An 8,218-nucleotide genomic window follows, 5' to 3' on the forward strand; every position below is an offset into this window, starting at 1 on the left:
TTTTTCAAGACAAAAATTCTTAAAGTAGTAGTAGCTAAAATTTGGTAAATTATGAAAATGGAATTAGGTCACGAATGAATTTAAATAAGTGTGATCGGTATTATATACTGGAAAGTTGAGTGAAAATTAGGCATATTCCTCATGCCCTTTCAGAGTAATCTTTCACACACAAAAAAAGTAAGCCTGCATTGTATGCCATTAGGCAACAATATCTTTTTGCTTATCTCTTCAGTAGCTGATGGTAGAATAGCTTCTAATCATCTAAATATAACTTTTTACAGAAATGGTGGAAGCTTTAGTTATACAGAATTTGTAAAATGCATTTAAACCTTTCCGATGATCATCTTAAGAATAAACTAGTGTTTTGTAGTATTTTGCATCATTTAATGCCTAGGATAATGTACTGAGATGTGTCCTTTAAGTGATTTTGTCATTGTGAGAGCATCATAGAATGTGCTGAAACCTAGATGATCTAGACAACTACACTACACTCCTAGGCTGTATCGTGTAGCCCATTGCTCTTACTCTACCAACCTGTATAGTAAGTTACTGAATATTTTGGGCAATTGGAACACAATGGTAAGTATTTGTGTATCTAAACATAGGAAAAGTACAGTAAAAATATTATTTAAAAGATTAAAAAAAAAAAAACCATGGGGGACTTATCATGAGTAGAGCTTGCAGGACTAGAAGTTGCTCTGGGTCAGCTGGTGAGGAAGCAATGAGTTAATGTGAAGGCCTAGAATGTTACGCATTATTGTAGACTTTATACACATTGGACTACACAGCTATATTAGATTTATAATAAATTCTTTGATAATAAATTAGCTGATTATAACTTTTTTACTTTATGAACTTTACCTTTTTAACTTTTTTGTGATATCAGTTAAAACACATTGTACAGCTGTACGAAAATATACTTTTTCTATTTTTAATTTTTTTTCCTTGTTGAACTTTGTCAAAGACAGATACAAACACACACACTAGCCTCGGCCCACACAAGGTCAGGATCATCAATATCAACTGTCTTCCATTTCCACGTCTTGTCCCACTGGAGGGTCTTAGGGACAATAACATGAGGAGCTGTCATTTCCTAGGTTAACAATGCTTTCTTCTGGAATACTTCCTGAAGGACCTGCCTGAGGAAGTTTTTGCAGTTAACTTTTTAAAAAAAATAAGTAGTAGTATACTCTGAAATAGTCATAAAAAGTATAGTGTAATAAATACTAGGTGATAGGAATTTTTCAGCTCCATTATAATCTTAAGAGGACCACTACTGTATGAGCAGTCTATTGTTGACTGGAACACATGGCTGTATTTAGTTCTCTTCCTGTATCACTGACTTTGAACATGTTGATATATTTGAATTATGAAAATTATTTTTTTATTTTACAGATAAACTATACAAATTAGTAAGAGTTGTAGAATGTTTGGATTTCTTTAAATACTCCAAAACTTTAAAAAAACCTTGGAGTAATTTTAGACACAGAAAAGTTGCAAAGTTAATATAGAGAGTTCCTACATGCACCATTCAGTTTCCCCTAATGTTAATACTTTAAGAATGGAACATTTGTCAGAACTGAGATGTCAACATTGGTACAACTCTATTAACTAAATTACAGACTTTATTTGGATTTCACCAGTTTTTCTACTAATGCCCTTTTTCTGGTTTTGGACCCAATCTAAGACACTACATTGTGTTTAATCATTATGCCTTCTTACTCCAACAGTTTTATCAGTCTTTCCTTGTTTTTACAGATCTTGACATTTTTAAAGAGTACGGGTTAGATATTTGGTAGAACATCCCTTAATTTGGGTTTGTCTGATATTTTCTCATGACTCTACTGGGATTATAGTTTTCCACAGAAGAATACCACAGAAGTGAGGTAACTTCCTCATATCGATATTTACATGATATAAACATGACATCACTGCTACGTTTAACTTCGATCACTTGGTTAAAATGGTATGTGCCAGGTTTCTCCATTATAAAGTTACTGTTTTCTCATTTCATATTCTATTCTGTGGAAGCAAGTCACTAAGTCCAACAGTGCTCACAGGGAGAGGAGTTAAGCTCCATTTTCTTGGGAGGGATATCTACATACATAATTTGGAATTCTAATATAAGGGAGATCAATTTAGTCACTCATTTTTCAGTGTAGACTTGTAGATATGCATTTATATTTTTGGCCGTACTATCCAGTACTGTAATTATTTGTTTTGTTGCTCAGATTGTTCCAGCTTTGGCCTTTGGGAGCCATATCTTTTTGACATGGTCCCATTTTTTTTCTTTTTAGTTTTTACTTTCTGGTACTACCAGGCTCATCTTCTGTTTTCTCTGCCCAGCCCTAGAATCAGTCATTTCCCCAAAGAGCCCTGTTCCTTTTATTGGAGAATGGTATTTACAATCCAAGATTTGAGTGCTGAATGTGCTTATTGTTACTGGGATGTCATGGCTCCTAGACATCCGTGAACAGAGCTAGGAAATACATGAATGTTTACTAACATAGGTATACACACATATCTATAATGATTTCTGTATCTTTCTGTATGTATTTAAAAATGAGTCTGTGGATATCTGTAACTCCCAATCCGGCACCACAGGATTCATTCTAGCTTGTCCCCTTTGTTTATTTGTAACTTCTTTCTCTGCTAGTGAAAAACTTAACGTTTAGTATCTATAATTTATTCCCCTATTTTTTTTCAGCCCTAGTACACAATAAAGTGGTTGCAGAATTGCTAACCTAGCATATGTATAATACGTTTACCTACTGTAGTACACTTCTTTTCATCTTTAACCTTACAGTATCCAGTCAAAACATATTCCCAAGTTACTTAAGGCAGCACCTTTTTTCTCCCAACAAAAGTTTTCTTAAATGGCTGTTTTTCAATAGGTAGCAAAGAGAGAGACATAAGATTCTGATTACCAGCTATAGCTCACCTTCATCAAAACAAGGAAATGTAAGGAAATGTATAAGAGGCAGTTAAAATAGAAGTCTGTTATCACTTAAAATTGTTCTCTTTTTTCTGTCTCACCCAATTGTTCAACAAGTCTAAATCTAGTATCTTTTCACTGCTTTTCCTTGACTTTCTAGCTAACTTTGTAATTTTTTTTTTTTTTTTTTGAGTTGTAGTCTCACTGTGTCACCCAGTCTGGAATGCAATGGCATCATGGCTCACTGCAGCCTTGAACTCTCAGGCTCAAGTCCCAAGTAGCTGGAAGTATAGGCATGTGCCACCATGCCTGGTTAATTTTTTTTTTTTTTTTGAGATGGAGTCTTGCTATGTTGCCCAGGCTGTTCTCAAACTCTTGGCCTCAAGTGATCCTCCTGCCTCCAGAGTCATCGTGCCGAGCTCTAGCTCATTTTTAAAATGTAGCAGTGATTACTAAAATAGAACCCAAAGTTTTCAACTTGTGAAATTTGTCTTGTGAAATTTGTCTCCTGCCATTTTGAATAAGGTCTTACAAATGAAGTGATGTCTTTCTTTTAATTACCTTTTAAATTTTATGTAAAAGTAACTTATTTAATAAAATAATTTATTAAAAGAATAATTTATTAAAATAAAATTATTCTCCATGTTTAAATAATGAAATACCTTAATTTGTTCTAAAAACCAAAATAAGAGTTAGAATTGCTGGTCACCTTCATAATACCTCATAGGGCTGTGGATTGAATGTATTGACTTTTCTTTAGGCCTAAACCACTTTGTTTATACATAAAATAAAATCAGAGAATAATGTGGGATCAGATTGTCAGAATATAAACTCTTCGGGCCTGCTAATGTTGTGAAAGTATGGGAGAACAAGCCTTTATGACCTAAGGGAAATAAGTTTTTGGGGAATTTATTGTGTAAATTTACACATTCAACAAATTTATTGACCATCAAGCACTATGCAGTGAGTCGTATATAAAGATGAATTATAGAATCCTGCCATTGAAGAGAGCAATATTTTGGGGGAGGCAAACAAAGTTAATTTTCAACTATATTCTGAAGGGCAGAGAATTAGTCTGACTTATGTTTAATAAGAATTGGAGTGCGTCTTGAATTAAAATTGCTTCTATATTCATTATCCACTTAAAAAAAACAATAAACATAGTTCACACTGTTTAGGGCTAGCTGGCTATTGCATCTTTTAATCAAGATGGGGGTTGGGGAAAAGTCCCTTTAGTCCATTGACTAAATTTTCTTCATCTTTTTGACATCATTATTGTGCTCAAGATTTGTAATTTGCATCTTATTTTGAAACTCATCATTTTTCTTAGATAAAATTGTAAGAGCTACCATTTAGATGAGCGTGTGTGTATGTTTGCAAATGACTTTTTAAAAGAAATTCTGAACTCATTAAAACTGACCCATGTTGTATATTCAGAATTTGTGCACAGCATGATTGAAAATCAGTCATAGTCTACAGGTTTGGTAACAAGAGTTGTTCTTTGTAGTCAGGAATTTCAAAGAATTTTTTTTGGTAATTAAAACACGAAATTGGCAGAAGAATAAAGATGAGTGAGGGATGAAAAATAAATCTTACAGCTTTAGCCTTTTACTAATATTTTAAGCCATCTAAAAGTACTTCAAAAATAAAAAATTTTAAAGCTGATCCAGAAAAATTAACGATTGACTACCACCCGAAAAGGAGAAATTTGGCTTGAAAGAGACTTTTTTCCTTTTTTCTATTCTGTAACCTCTGTAGGCTGCGCTTAATGTCACAGGTGAACATGATTTGAGGACACAAATCAAATGAAAATGTACTTCTATGTTGCTAAGCTAAGGCACTGAAGAAGGTAATAAAGAGGATGAAACACACATCTGTGAATATTTAGAGACGCAATGGTATGTGTGGGTCTTGTTTTAATCTGAATTTGTCTTAACAATTGCATTTTAACTTGTTTGCATGTAAAATCATTTCTAATTTATTTGGACTTTGGTTTATGATTCACCATACTTTTATTTCTTCTTTCCTACCTTCCTACCTTGCTTTCTCTTTGAGAAATCTCAAGGAGATTTCTATTTCTCTCTGTTGGTTTAGAATGTATACATGACTTTTTAGAAAAACCTTTTTAGTAGCTACTTCTACATTTTTAACATGAACACTGGGCTGACTTGTGTTCCTCAAAAAATATGTCCACCCAGAACCTTAGAATACAACCTTATTTGGGGTAAGGGTCTTTGCAGATATAATTAAGGTAAGGATCTCAAGATTAGGTCATCCTGGATTAGAGTGGGCTCTAAATCCAATGATGAGGTTCCTTGTAAGAGGCAGAAAAAGAGAAGGCACATGAAGGCAATCTCACAAAGGGGCACGCCACGTGAAGACAGAGGCGAAGATTGGAGTCCTAGCTACAAGTGAAGGAACGCCAAGGATTGCTGGCAGTCACCAGAAGCCAGGGGAGACATGCAACGGATTCTTCCTCAGAGCCTCCAGAAGGAATGTATCCTGTTAACATGTTGGTTTTGGACTTCTGGCCTCCACAACTGTGAGAGAATACATTTATTGTTTTACTTAAACCACCAAGTTTGTGATAATTGGTTGTGACAGCCCTAGGAAACTAATACAATATGCATACCGGCTTAACAGAACACAGACCTTGGAAGGGTTTAAATCTATCATCTTGCCCTAATTTTTCACGTTGTTATAGATCACAGATACTTGTTTCACCTTGGTTTTCATCCTCCTCCCATCCTCATTTTGTTGTTACTGTTTTAGTTTGTGCTTAGTCGTACTTATTTACCAGTTTTATTGATAGCAGTATTCATTACTTGCAACCCATTCCTTCCTTTTGGGAAACGTTTTCTTCTTCCTAAACTACTTCCTTTAATATTCTTCTTTTGAGGGCAGGAGAAAGTGGATACTGTGTATGTTAAGCTATGTTTATCTCACCAGACAGCTTTTCCCTCAGAATTTTTGTTGTTGTTTAAGGAGATTCCTTTAATATAATGAATACAAAAGCTTGTTGAGATAGTACCCCTACAATTACACAGCTTTGAAAAAGTTAAACAATGGTTACCGAATGGCTATTTTTATTATAGTATCTACAGTGTCTGAAAACATATATAATAAATAAATGTAGATGTCTCACAAGACATCCATTTAATCACAGTAGTGGATCTTCTACATAGAATTCTCAATGTCTTTATTCTTCAGATTCTCCAGGCTTATGAATATCGTCAATCTTCAAAATCATTCTCACCATTTGTGTTGCAAAAGATGTCTGTTGCTTTTTGCTAATCAAGATCTCTATGACATGCTGTTGCTTCATATCACTTGTCCCCTTGTGCAAACAGTCAGTGCCAAGAGCAGGGTTCATCTCCTTCACTTGTCTGGCTCGGACTTTTGGCATAGTCTGGATGGGATTCATGCCACTGTTTTCAGAAAGGGCCGTGGAGTGACCGCAGAACATCGGCAAATGCTCTCATGGTGTACTATTCTAAGGTGGGGCATTTATCCGCCTCTTGGCTAACTGCCAGAGCACAGGATATCTCAGCAAACCCTCCTCCGTATGCCACACGATTATTGTGGATGAGGTTTGTGATGACATACAAAGCATCGTGAAGGGATCGTTTCACCTCCTCAATGATCATCTTGTTTCCTTCTCTAATTAAAATGGCTACAGCTCTGGAGTTCTTACAATGCTCGATGACCAGCATTCTATCCTTAGTTGTCCCAGATGAGATCTGTACAAGACTGGTAAACCCAGGATCTCGGGCATGAGCTCTGAGAACCTGGGACAATCCGCCCTCTTGTTGAGATGGCAATCAGTTCAATTTCAGGTCCCCCTACCCAGCGAACCACAGGGAAGTTGTTCTGAAGAAATAAGTGATTTGCTTCATCATCAAAGCCCAACTGACAAATTGCTAGGTTAGCACCAGTCTCTTTAATTTGTTGAATCATCAAATTTCTCCTTTTCATATTTCTGAAGAGCTTTATAATCCATGGAGGTCACATCCAGCTTATGCTTTGTTTTTGGCTTGGGTGGTTCAAATGGACACGTGAGAATTGCCATCCCAGCATCTTCCACTTTTTTTGGCATCTGTGGGTGACTGGAAATCCTTGTCCATTATCACGGCCTAAATCAGTTTTGTGTCCTCCAGCCTCCTGCCCACTTTGCCTTCTACGTTGACGAGCTCAAAGTCAACATCTCTCTGCTCCATATCTGCTACAGTGAGGACGGTATTCATAGCAATCTCAACCATTTGTTGGTACCAACTTTGACCACTTTGAAGCCCAGCATGGTTTTTGCAGTCTGAATCAGGGGTTCAGTGTCCTTTACGTCAACAAGGACACTATGACTGATCTTGTCCAGGTTCAGTAGCAACACTGGCAGCCTGCTCATAACCATCAGCTATTCTGATTGGGTGAATGTCTCAGTCTAGCAACTGCTTGATTTCTTCTAACAGGACACCAGCCAGGACTACCACTCCTGTGGTTCCAAGTCCAATTTCATCATCCTGAGACTTGATCGGTTCCGCCATCAGCTTAGCATTCTGCTGATCGACATCCATCATGCTTAAGATGGGGCCCCATCATTAGTTACAGTCACATCACCATCCTTATCCACCCTGATCTTATCAAGCCCATTTGGTCCAGGTGCTGTCCTCATAGTATTTGCTACAGCCTTTGTTGCCATTATATGAGACTTAAGGGCCTCAGTCCCATAAGACAGGACTTGTAGTCCTGATCCTTGATGATGAGGAAAGGGTGCCCATATTCATCAAAGGTGAGGGTCCCCATGGATGCCATGGTGTAGCCCCAGGAGCTACTTTTCCCTCAGAATTGTGAAGATACTAATCTATTGTCTTTTGCCCTCTAATGCTATTGAGTTCAGTCATTCTTTGCTCCATTGTGAGTAATCTTTTTTTTTTTTTTTTCCCTCATTTTCTTTTAGCTATTCTCTGTCTTTGGCATTTTTCAGTTTTTGATGAAACTTATTGTGGATTTATTTATTTATTCTGCTTGTGACCGCAGTATGATTCTTTAATCTGTGGACTCATGTCTTTCTTTTTCGTTCTGGAAAATTATTACTCATTATATCTTTCTATGGACTCTCATTCTCTTCATTCTTTCTTTCTGAAACTTCTATTAGGCATATTGTTAGACTTTTCCAATCCATTCTTTGTATCTTAACTTTTCACATATCTTCTATCTCTCTGTACTTGGTTCTAATTTTCTTAAATCTTCTATTCACAAATGATATTACTTCCTATCTTATCTGCTAAC

General features: G+C 36.2%; 1 pseudogene; it reads right to left on the reverse strand.

Moving 5' to 3' along the window:
* Positions 1-6,134: 6,134 nt before the first annotated feature.
* Positions 6,135-7,741, reverse strand: LOC117066001 (annotated as a pseudogene).
* Between the last annotated feature and the right edge of the window lie 477 nt (positions 7,742-8,218).

The sequence above is a fragment of the Trachypithecus francoisi genome, unplaced genomic scaffold, assembly GCF_009764315.1.
Source record: "Trachypithecus francoisi isolate TF-2019V2 unplaced genomic scaffold, Tfra_2.0 Lachesis_group2, whole genome shotgun sequence".
NCBI lineage: Eukaryota > Metazoa > Chordata > Mammalia > Primates > Cercopithecidae > Trachypithecus > Trachypithecus francoisi.